This window comes from Tachyglossus aculeatus, unplaced genomic scaffold (genome assembly GCF_015852505.1).
Source record: "Tachyglossus aculeatus isolate mTacAcu1 unplaced genomic scaffold, mTacAcu1.pri scaffold_215_arrow_ctg1, whole genome shotgun sequence".
Classification (NCBI taxonomy): Eukaryota; Metazoa; Chordata; class Mammalia; order Monotremata; family Tachyglossidae; genus Tachyglossus; species Tachyglossus aculeatus.
In genome coordinates, this window is record NW_024044931.1 from 9,260 (window position 1) to 22,042 (window position 12,783).

General features: G+C 47.9%; 1 pseudogene; it reads left to right on the forward strand.

Moving 5' to 3' along the window:
* Nucleotides 1–603: 603 nt before the first annotated feature.
* Nucleotides 604–1,569, forward strand: LOC119923667 (annotated as a pseudogene).
* The last annotated feature ends 11,214 nt before the right edge of the window (nucleotides 1,570–12,783 follow it).

The following is a 12,783-nucleotide window of genomic DNA, read 5'->3' on the forward strand; positions in this document are numbered from 1 at the left end:
TGCATGAATGAATGAATGAATGACGAGTGATAGAGTTGGGATTAGTATCCAGGTCCTCTGACTCCCAGGCCTCTCTTTATCCCTATAGTGTAATCTGCTTCTACGCTGTTCAAAGCTTGGTGCTTCCAGTAAAATGGAAACTCCTTGGGGACAATCTGTCTCCCCCTTCTAGACTGTGAGCCCGTAGTTGTGTAGGGAGGGACCGTCTATATATTTTGCTAACTTGTACTTCCCAAGCACTAAGTACAGTGCTCTGCACGCAGTAAGCGCTCAATAAATACATTTGAATGAATGAATAATACCGTGTCCTCTGTAAGTATTCAATAAATAGAATTGATTGACTTAGTCTTATTCCTTCACCCCCAACGTCAATTTCTCTAAATTGAAGTCTTCCTTCCTTCTTCCTGTGCCGGGAGTCAAAATCATTCCCTAGAAATGTTGTGTCTCCACGGTGAACTCAAAGATCATTGTGAATTCAATAATTGTCTCCTCGCCATAGAGAGTCACCAAATGTCCTGTCAGTTCCTTCACTCATCCCATCAATTGACTCTAACTTTGGCTCTTCCCTCATCACATGCAGAAAGTCAATGCTGCCTCCCCAAAATGTCCAACGTCTCCAGGGTTAGGGAAGTCCTCCTGCTTGGTTTCTCGGAGGTCCGGGAGCTGCAGCTGGTCCACGCTGTGCTGTTCCTTCTGGTCTACCTGGCTGCCCTGACAGGGAATCTCCTCATCGTCGCCGTCACCGCCCTTGATTGGCGCCTCCACACCCCCATGTACGTCTTCCTCAGGAACCTGTCCGTTCTCGACCTCTGCTACATCTCTGTCACCGTCCCCAAGTCTGTCGTCATCTCACTGACCGACCGTCGATCTATCTCCCTTCTGGGCTGTGTGGCCCAGATCTTTTTGGTGGCTATGTTTACTGCTTCAGACCTGTTCATCCTCACGGCGATGTCCTACGACCGCTACGCCGCCATCTGCCGCCCCCTGCGTTAGGAGCTCATCATGACCAACACGGCTTGTAGAAAGATGGTGGCCGCCTCCTGGCTCAGTGGGGTGTTGTTTGGGGTCTTGTATTCAGCTTCGACTTTTTCCCTGAGATTCTGTGGGTCCAACATCGTCCAGCAATTCTTCTGCGATGTACCACCCCTGCTGCAGATCTCCTGCTCCGAGGCCCACGTGGCCATCGATGTGAGCGTCTCCGGTGGGGTAGCTTTAGGTGTCGTCTGCTTCGTCTCTATCATCATCTCATACGTGCGCATCTTCCAAGCTGTGTTGAGAATGTCGACTGCCGAGAGTCGGACCAAAGCTTTCTCCACCTGCCTGCCCCATCTCGCTGTCTTCACTGTCTTCCTCTCTACGGCTGTCATCTCCTATCTCAAGCCCATGTCAGACTCCCCCTCGACCCTCGACCAGCTGGTGTCCGTGTTCTACACCGTGGTGCCCCCAGCCCTGAACCCCTTCATCTACAGCCTGAGGAACCGGGACATAAAGGCCGCCCTGGGGAGAGTCCTAAATGGGAGATTCCTCCTCCCTCCTCTAAGGGACGAAATGTCTATTTTCTTTTGCTGACTATCCCATTTCTCATCAGGGTTCTGGACGTGGGAGTATCCATATAAAGAGCTGTCCAAAGAGAAAGTCCAGAGCCTGAGAATTTGTCACTGTCTGTGATAGAGGCCGATAAAATGTGTGTGACTAAGCCTGGAGTGGGCACAGATTGTCTTTTTATTCTGAATTGTACTCTCTAAGTGCTTAGTACACTGCTCTGCATACGGTAAGCACTCAATAAATATGATTGAATGAATGACTCACAAGTGATTGTTTGGGTGGCATCATGGCTTAGTGGAATGAGCATGTGTCTGGGAGTCATGAGATTTGAAAGGTCTACCCGTTTTTTCCACTGGCCTGCTGTATGACTTTGGTCCAGCAAGTAATCTCTTAGGGTCTCTCTATAAAATCGGGATTCAATATGTGCTCTCTCTTTCTCTTACAGTTTGAGCCCCCGTGGGTCAGAAAACGTGTCCGATCTGATTAGTTTGTTTCTACTCCAGCACTTGGCAGGCTTTGGCAAGTTAATTCTTAATACATTCAATTATGATAATGTTGATACTAGTACTGATAATAACAGTAATTCTATGAATTTTAAGATCACTCTTGGTAGTTATGAAAATCGGAGGGCGACAAGGGAGAGAGATGCAGTCATCATCATCATTATCAATCGTATTTATTGAGCACTTACTATGTGCAGAGCATTGTACTAAGCGCTTGGGAAGTACAAATTGGCAACATGGAAATTGTCCTCCCTATTTGACTGTCTGCTTACTTCTTTTGATGCCTGTCTCCCCCTTCGAGACCGTGAGCCCGTTTTGGGCAGGGATTATATCTATTTGTTGCTGAATTGTACTTTCCAAGCGCTTAGTACAGTGCTCTGCACACAGTAAGCGCTCAATAAATACGATGGAATGAATGAATGAATTTGACTGATCAAATCCTTGCCTCGAATCCATTCGTTCATCCATCCATCCATCCGTTCGACCATCCATCCGTCCATCTTTCTGTCTGTTCACCCATCTATCCGTCCATCCATCTATCCATCCATCCATCCATCCATCCATCCATCCATAATAATAATAATAGTGGTATTTGTTAAGCGCTTACTATGTGCCAGGCACTATACTAAGTGCTGGGGCAGATACAAGCTAATCAGATTTTACACAGTCTCTATCCCTCGTGGTGCTCACAGTTTCAATTCCCATTTTACTGATGAGATACCTGAGGCACAGAGAAGTGAAGTGCCTGGCCTAAGGTCACACAGAAGACAATCCACCCACCCATCCATCCATCTATCCATCCATCTACCCACCAACCCTTCCATCCATCCGTCCGTCCAACAACCCATCCATCACTGATATTTGTTGAATGTATCCTGGGTGTAGAGTAATATAGTGAACTCTTCAGAGAGATCAAAAAAATTAACACCATACCTGCTTTCCAAGAGCTTAAAATCTAACAGGGGAGGTAGACACAGAATTGATTCATGAGAGGATGAAGAAGAGAATGGAAATAATGGTAAATAGATGATTATGTGCTTAAAGAATATATTTTATAAAAGCCACTATGTATAAAATCATAATGGTGGGTGTGAGTGCAAAAAAGGAGAAGCGGCCTACAATGCTGATTGGTAGTTGGGAGAAGATGACTTAGGGAGAAAAAAAATGAATCGTGCGAGGCCCTCCTGGTAATGGTGGGATGACATAGGGATTTGAAGATGGAGCAAGCTGTGCTCTGATGGACTGGAAGGTGGGAGGAGGGAATGTGGACTGACAGATTAGTTCATTTTCCATCACTGAAATATTTTGTAAGGGACAGGGCCATTCGGAGGAGAGAATGCAATGACCTCCTCACCACAGTTTGGTAGTGTCTCAGCTCTGAGATAGAAGAGGACGAACCCTAGGCTAAAACTTATTTCTTCTGAAAACAGATATTTTCCAGTCGTGTCCAGCCAACCAGTATCAGTGTTCCCTTCCCATCACCTCTTTCTCAGAACCCCTCAGCCCCTCCCAAACTGATAAAAACAATAATTGCATTTGTTAAGCGCTTACTATGTGTCAGGCACTGTTCTAAGCGCTGGGGTAGATACAATCAGGTTGCACCACCTGGGGTTCACAGTCTTAATCCCCATTTTCCAGAGGAGGTAACTGAGGCCCAGAGAAGTTAAGTGGCTTGCCCAAGGTCACGCAGCAGACAGGTGGCGGAGCCGGGATTAGAATCCACGTCCACTGACTCCCAAGCGTGGGCTCTTGCCACTAAACTATGCTGCTTCTCATGTTGCTTCTCTAGGTTGATCCCCCAATCCAGTCCGGGGGAGGGTTTTAGGTTGCATTTAGAGTCATTTCTCGTTCTCTCTAGATTTGCAATCAGAAGAAGTCAGAAAATACAACTGATTAAATGATTACTGGAGGTCATGAAGAAGATAAAACTTAGAGAAGTAGCATGGCCTAGTCGACAAAGCACGGGCCAGGGGGTCAGAATGACCTGGGTACTAATCTTGGCTCTGCTGCCTTTCTGCTTTTTGACCTTGGGCAAGTCTCTTCACTTCTCTGGGCTTCGGTTCCCTCATCTGTAAAATGGGGATTGAGACTGTGAGCCCCATGTGGGACAGGGACTGTGTCCAACCCGATTAGCTTGCATCGAATCCCAGGACTTAGTACAGTGCCTGACACATAGTAAGCGCTTAACAGGTACCACTGAAGACAGAAATAGAAGCTGAAGCGCCCACTCATTGACCCAGATGGTCACTAGCAGCGGGAAATGTTAGAATGCTGTTGCCATGGGAACTCTGCAAACAAGTGCCATCACCGAATCCTCATCTCTGTGGGGGCTCAAAGACTGTGGGGACGAGCCGCCGTGATCCAGTCTTCCGGGGACCCTCCTCGGAGCAGCGTTGGATTTATCTAAGGGGACGGGGGCCCTGCCTGGAAAGCGCATGTTAGTGTCCACGGGAGAGCAGAGAGGGGCTCCATGGCCACTGCATCCAGGAGTCCAAGGAGAGAGGGGGAACCAGCCAAGCCCCGAGCGGTTTAGGGGTCCCCACGCCCCCCGCTGGCCCGGTGAGAGTGATTGAGGGTGGGGAGGGACAGAGAATGACCATCAGGCTCATCTGTGTAAGTGGGAGTGTCACTCTGGGAAGACGTTCATATCCGGGGTCCAGGGTGGCGTTAGATCCAAGGCTGCATATGCAAGCAGAGATAAAATATTTGCCTCTATGGTACCCCCTGGTCCCCTGCATCCACGGCCGAAACCCCGGCTACGATGGCTGCCAGGCTAAGGCATTATGGCATGGCTTAAACCCCCGTGCCATAGTGACTTCAACCATCAGCTCAACCCTCCGGGTAGGGACAAGAATGTATGACTGAGACTGCACCAGTCAGAGGCTTCATCACCAATTCCTCCCAGGACTTCCCCCACCAAATCTTGGGCGGATGAAAGAGAGTAGTAAAGTGGCCTAGCGGATAGAGCATGGTCTGTGAGCCAGAAGACCTGGGTTCTAATAACGGCTCCACCTCTTTTTATTTTTTTAGTGGTATTTGTTATGCACTTACTATGTGTCAAACATTTTTCTAAGTACTGGGCAAGTTAATCAGGTTGGACACAATCTCTGTACCTCATTGTCCCGAGGTGACCCTTGGGTACCGGCCATCTCAAGGTCAAAAGCTATCTCGTGACCACCTAAGCCAGCAGGGGGAACTCGGAAGTGAGGGTGGGATACCGTCCCCACGACCAAATCTGCTAGATTGACAGCCCAAACCGGGAATACAGAAGGTGTCCCTCGACCCCGTGCCAATCAAATTAGGTATGCAGGAGGGGGAGGGCAGAGATTGGATAAACTGAGGCTGGAAGATGGAATGGCCTAAGGGCACAGGCAATAAATACCTGTCGCCTCTGACCTTCGGGGTCAGAACACCAGGACACGCAGCAGCAGGAGCAGCCACAGCAGCAGCAGCAGCAGCAGCAGCAGCAGCAGCAGCCCACGTGTCTCTCCCTGTCCAGAAGGCCAGATGCCCGCTCTACAACCAGAACCAACACACTGAGTCAAGGGCCGTGGGAAGGGTGAGTGTCTCGTGGGTGGGATCCAGGTACCCCGCTGCTGATGGGAATCATGAGTGGATTCCTCCCATGTAGGGAGAGCACACTGTGAGAGCTAGCCGCCCACCACGTGCACGGGTAATGTAATGAATTCTTCCCATTTGGGAAAGTAAGTGGATTCTTCCCGAGTGGGAAGTGCACATGGGTGAGAGCTAGTCTCCTCACCGACGTGCGATTAATGTATGATTGTGTTCCTCCCGTGTAGGGAAGCTCTAATATTGCTAATTGATTATATTCCTCCCGAAATGGAAGTTCAATCCATTGCGCCTAAACAATTCGCCTCGCGGAATAAATTTTATATAAAACTCAGGCTTTCCGTCCCCGGCCTCTCTCGCTCTCTCTCTCGCCTCGCCGATAACTGAACGAACCCTTCCCCGGATGACGGGTGACACTCATCGGGTTCACAATCTAAGCAGGAGGGAGAACAGGAGAACTGCAGCATAGAGAAGATGAGTGATGTGCCCAAAGTCACACAGTAAATAATTGGCAGATGCCATTCTCATTAGAGCCCAGGCCCCTGCTCTTTCCACTGGGCAAGGCTGCTTCTCTTTTGGGTGATATGGAGCAGGTCACTTCACTTCTCTGTACCTCAGTTCCCTCATCTGTAAGATGGGGACTGAGACTGTGAGCCCTGTGTGGGACGGGGACTGTGACCCACCCAATTTTCTTGTATTCACCCAGAGCTTAGTACAGTGCCTGGCACGTAATGAGAGCTTAGGAAATACCGTAAAAACAGATGTAAAAGGCATGGTCCCTGCCCCCAAAACTTCCCAATCTAATAGGCTAGATAGGCAACATGTCATTTACAACCAGGAGGAGAAAAGAATGGAACAAGCTAAGCTCTTCTGCTGCTTCCCTCCAAGGCCGGCCTGGAGGCAGGGGGCTGGACGCGGTGATCCTGCCCGTTCTGCCCACACCTCCATTGGAAGGGCGGGGGCAGCCGTGAAAAGTCCAGGATGTATGGAGGGGGGTGGGGGGCATTCACCCTGACCCGTCCCCATCCCGGCCCTGTTCCTGTCTCAGTCCTGGGCTTCATTGGGCCCGTGGATATTCTGGAGTCTGGAGATAGTCACTGACATATGGTGGGAGGGAAAAAGTGAATTAGCCAAATCCTCCTTGAGACGATGGAATTCCAGAGGGTTTTTGAGGGTGGGATATCTTCGGTCTGGGGAACTGAAAGGGGTGGATTTCTAGGGCAAAGGAAGGGTAGGAGCCAGAGGTGGGAGGAGGAAGCATCGAAAGCGAGTCACGGTAAGAAGGTTCTTTTTTTTTTGGATGGTTGGTTGTAGGAAGCGGATGATGATGAGGAGAGTTAGAACAGATGGATGACACGGAAGTTCGTGATCAGATATTCATTGAAATCAAACGAACAACAGTCTGTTATTCCTCTAAACTGCAAGCTCGTTGTTGGCAAAGACTGTATCTGTTAATTATTCTATTGTATTCTCCTCAGCTTTTAGTACAGTGCTCTGCACACAGTAAGTGCTTAATAAATATTACTGAACGAATTTATTTTCCACTTTACAGGAGCTGTAGTGTTAGGCGTCGTCTGCTTCATTCTCATCGTCATCTCATACTTGCGCATCTTTCGGACTGTGCTGAGGATGCCGGCAATCGAGGGCCAGGCCAAAGTCTTCTCCACTTGCCTGCCTCACCTCCTCGTCGTCACTCTCTTTGTCATGACTTCTTTCTGTGCTTCTTTGAAGCCACCCTCAGATTCCCCCTCAGTACTAGACCTGCTGGTGTCTGTTTTCTACCCCGTGGTGTCCCCCCACCCCCAACCTCCTCATCTACAGCCTGAGGAACCAGGACGTGAAGGCCGCCCTAGGGAGGGGGCTAGGCAGGGAATGGCGTCCATCTAACGGACGTGAAGCCACATTTCATTGCTTCCTTGAGTTAACATGGCTACAGTGAATGACCCTAGTAACTTTCAGAGACCAATTAGTTGCATCTAAGTGACTGCTTCCCCCACAGACCGCCCTAGGGGAAGGAAAACCATCTATACCACTATTTAGAACAGGATCCTCGTTTCCACAGACAAACTAGGTCAGACTGAATTCGTCTTCTGACACCTAAGCTGAAGGCCACCTTTCGAAGGAGAGCACAAGTCTTAATGGAAGGTGATACTCAAAGTCGTACCTTTGTAAGTCGGAACTGATTTACCCGGGTAAATAATGTCATCGGTGGGGGATTAGTTCCTGAATTTACTAATCTCCCTGCAGTGGAACCCGACCTGAAACTTCTAAACTTTACACTGCCCAATTACCAAGTTGCAGAATGTGACTTGTTCTTATTTTTGCATTTCTTTATATTGTTACATGTCTAAATGTGTGTGTGTGTGTGTGTGTGTGTGTGTGTGTGTGTGTGTGTGTGTGCATGCGCACAGTAAGGCTCAAACCAAAGTAATTTTCCCCAGTGCAATTGATTAATTTTTGTCCTTTTTTTTTTACTGGAGCTCAGAGTGATCAATCAATCAATCTGCTTTTTTGTGGGTTTTTTTAACTGGTATTTGTTAAGCACTTACTGCGTGACAGGCACTGCACTAAGCACTTGGGTAGATACAAGTTACTTAGGTTAGACACAGTCCCTGTCCCTTCTAGGGTTCATGGTCTTAGTCTCTATTTTACAGATGAGGCAACTGAGGCCCAGAGAAGTGAAGTGACTTGTCCAAGATCACACAGCAAACAAATGGCAGAGCTGTTATTAGAACCCATGACCTTTTGATTCCCAGGCCCGTGCTCTATCCACTAAGCCATCTAGGCACCACACCTTCTGAAGCAGAGTTCCACGAGCATCACTAATTGTTCAGGACTAACTCTTAAACTACAAGAAAAGATCAGCGAAACAGCATGGCCTAGTGGAAAGAGCACAGGCCCAGAAATCAGAGGACCTGGGTTCTAATCCTAGCTCTGCCAATTCCCTACTGTGTGATCCTGGGCAAGTCACTTCATTTCCCCATTCCTCAGTTTCCTCATCTGTATAGTGGGGATTCAATACCTGCCCCCCCAACACACACACAACTTAGACTGGGAGCTTCGTGTGGAACCTGATTATTTTATACCTACCCCTGTGCTTAGTACAGTGCCCACAACGAATTTATAGTCTAGAGGGGAAGACAGACATTGATAGAAATAAATAAATGACAACTATGGACATCAGTGCTGTGGGGCTAGGAGGGGGGATAAATAAAGGGAGCAAGTCAGGGCGATGCAGAAGGGATTGGGAGAAGGGAAAAAGAGGGCTTAGTCAGGGAAGGCCTCTTGAAGGAGATAGGCCTTCATTAAGATTGATTGATTGATTAAGGCTTTGAAGGAGAGAAGAGTCATTGTCAGTTGGATATGAAAAGAAGCTCAGCCTGGCCTAGTGGCAAGAGCCCAGGTATGGAAGTCAGAGGACGTGGTTCTAATTCCGGCTCCCCTACCTGTCTGCTGTGTGACCTTGGGCAAGCCACTTAACTTCTCTGTGCCTCAGTTAACCTCATCTGTAAAATGGGGATTAAGAATGTGAACCCCATGTAGAACAACTTGATTAACTTCTATCTACCCCAGCGCTTAGAATAGCGCTAGGTACATAGTAAGCACTTAACAAATACCATTAGTTTTATTACTGAGTGCTTACTATGTGCAGAATGCTCTACTAAGCACTTACTTTCATTCATTCATTTTTTCATTGACTCGTATTTATTCAGCGCTTATTGTGTGCAAAGCACTGTACTAAGTGCTTGGGATAGTATAACATAAATTAAACAGACACATTCTCTGTCCACAATGAGCTTTCGGTCTAGAGGGGGTAACAGACATTAATACGAATAAATAAAGAAATTACAGTTATAGACATAAGTGCTGTGGTGCTGGGAGGGGAGATGAATAAAGTAAGACCTGGCAGATCTTACTCTGTACCAAGTACTGCTATCATCACGGGAATAATAATAATGATAACTGTAGTATTTGTTAGGGACTTGTTATGTGCTAAGCACGGTTCTAAGCCTTGGGTAGATACAAGATAATCAGGTCAGATTCCGTCCCTGTCCCAACATGAGGCTCAGAGTCTCAATCCCCATTTTTACAGATGAAGTGACTAAGGCACAGAGATGTCAAGCCATTTGCACCAGGATACACAACAAACATTTGGCAGAGTCAGGACTAAAACTCGGGTCCTTCTGGATCCCAGGCCCAGTCTCTATCGACTATCAATCAATCAATCGTATTTATTGAGCGCTTACTGTGTGCAGAGCACTGTACTAAGCGCTTGGGAAGTACAAGTTGGCAACATATAGAGGCAGTCCCTACCCAACAGTAGGCACACAGTCTAGAAGGGGGAGACAGAGAACAAAACCAAACATACTAACAAAATAAAATAAATAGACTAGATATGTACAAGTAAAATAAATAAATCAATAAATAGAGTAATAAATATGTACAAACATATATACATATATACAGGTGCTGTGGGGAAGGGAAGGAGGTAAGATGGGGGGATGGAGAGAGGGACGAGGGGGAGAGGAAGGAAGGGGCTCAGTCTGGGAAGGCCTCCTGGAGGAGGTGAGCTCTCAGTAGGGCCTTGAAGGGAGGAAGAGAGCTAGCATACCGAGATGCTTCTCAGTATGGCCTAGTGGATAATTCCTAAGCACTTACTGTTTGCAGAGACCTATATTAGGTGGTTTGGAAAGTAGAATTGATGTGGTAGACACGATTCCTACCCTTGAGGTGCTTACAATCTGCAGTGGACTGTATGAAGTGCTTGGAAACTAAAACCCAGTCTCTGGCCACACTCCACAAAACTGAAGCATTTGTTAAGTACTTACTACACACCAAGCACTGTTCTTAGCGTTGGGGAAAATACAAGATGATCAGGTCAGACACGGTCCCTGTCCCATGCGGAGCTCACAATTTGAAGAATAGATAATTAATCCCCATTTCATAGATGAGGGAACTGATGCACAGAGAAGTGAAGTTACTTACTCAAGGTCACCCAGCAGGCAAATGGTGGAGCCAGGATCAGAACCCAGGCCCTCTGATCCATGCTCTTTCCACTGGGCCTCGGTGCTGCAGTCTAATAGCTGCAATGGGTGTAATGAGTAATAAAACACATTAAATTTGATAATTTTATCTTTCACAAATATTTCAGAGGGTCAGCGACATGAAACCAAGAAGGGCAGTGACTGCTGGTCAACAGTTCTGTGGGAGGGCCAGTTTCTCCATTCCGCAGGTCCAAACACTGGGGAGACCCTACTGCCCACCCTCTGCTTTTCAAAAATTTTCTGGTGTTTGTTAAGTGCTGACTGTGTGCCGGGAACTGTACTAAGCGCCGGAGTACATATAAACTACATTAGGTTGGACACAGTCCCTGTCCCGAATGGGGCTCACAGGCTAATCCCCATTTTATAGTTGAGGTAACTGAGGAAGAGAAAAATTATGTGACTTGTCCCAGGTCACACAGCAGACAAGTGGAAGGGCTGGGATTAGAACCTAGGACCTTCCAACTCCCAGGCCCGAGCTCTATCCACTAGACCACGCTGCGTCTACTTGTAAGGGGTGGGGGGGATGGAGCTAGAGGAGGCTGAGGAGGATGAAGAGAATCAAGGTCGGCATATGGAAAGGAAGGGGATAATGAGGTCAGAGAGAGTCAGATAGGTTGTGTTGTCACCTTAATTTTTTTCCTCTCCTTCTACCAGTTTGCTCTCGTGCCACTGACCTGATCACACAAAAGACATTTGGAGTCATGTGGGAAGTAGGGGGGAGATGGAGCCAGGAAATCAATGATGATAATAATAATTATGATGATGATGGTATTTGTTAGCACTTACTATGTGCAAGCACTATTCTAAGCCGTGGGGTAGATACAAGGTGATAAGATTGTCCCACGTGGGGCTCACAATCTTCATCCCCATTTTACAGATGAGGTAACTGAGGAACAGAAAAGTGAAGTGACTTGCCCAAAGTCACACAGATGATAAGTGGCAGAGCCGGGATTAAAACCTACGTCCTCTGACTCCCAAACCCGTGCTCTTCCCATTAAGCATCGCTGCTTCTCTACCAACTTCCAAAGCAGTGTGCTACGCACTGGCTGTAGATAGGGAGGCAGTACGGCCCAGTGGTGAGGGCACAGGAAAGAGAGTCAGGAAACGTGGATTCTATGTCTGTCTCCTCCTCTGGACTTCTCGTTGATTACAGGGAATGTGTCTGTTAACACTGTTATATTGCCCCCTCCCAAGAACTTGGTACAGTGTTCTGCACACAGGAAGCGTTCAATAAATACGATTGATTGACTAATTCCCCTGCCCTGTTAGCTACTGTGGGGAGCGAATGTATCTATTACTTTACTGTATTGTGCTCTCCGAACTGCTCTGTTCAGAGCTCTGCTCAAAGTAAGCACTCAATAAATACCACTGATTGATTGAGGTGCAGATGGGGTGATAATTCTGCCGGAGCAGATGGCCAAAGGGGGATGAATGGTCTCATAAGTGCTTAGGACAGTGCTCTGAACACAGTAAATGCTCACTAAATACGATGGAATGAATCTAATCTCGGGGCAGGTGAGATGATAAGACCCATGGTGTCAACTGGAGGTGCCAACTAAACGTGGCAGTCTCAAATGCCAATGACCTTCCCAATGCCCAGTTGTCTAAACAGGCCCACAGCCTCTTCAATAGTTCAGTTATGGCGGGATCCGGTTTTATTTCCGAAAAAGACATCGCCCCCTCAGGATCCTCCCCAGGACGGCCTTCACGTCACGGTTCCTCAGGCTGTAGATGAGGGGGTTGAGGACGGGGGGCACCACGGCATAGAACACGGACACCAGCAGGGCCAGCGTCAAGGGGGAGAGGGGCGGCGGCTTCAAGTGGGAGGAATAGGCCGTGGTGATGAAAACAGCGGTGACAGCGAGGTGGGAAAGGCAGGTGGAAAAGGTTTTGGCCCGGACCTCGGCGGCCAGCATCCTCAGCACAGCCCGGAAGATGCGCACGTACGAGACGACGATGGAGGTCAAGATCCCCAACCCAAAGGAGATACCGGTGGTCATGATTGCGTCAAGGGCCGCGTGTTTGACAGATCAAGAGATCTTTACTAAGGAGGGGATATTTCAAAAGAATTGGAGAAGCGTGGTGGATCTGCAGAAGAACAGGGAGAAGGTACCAGCTTA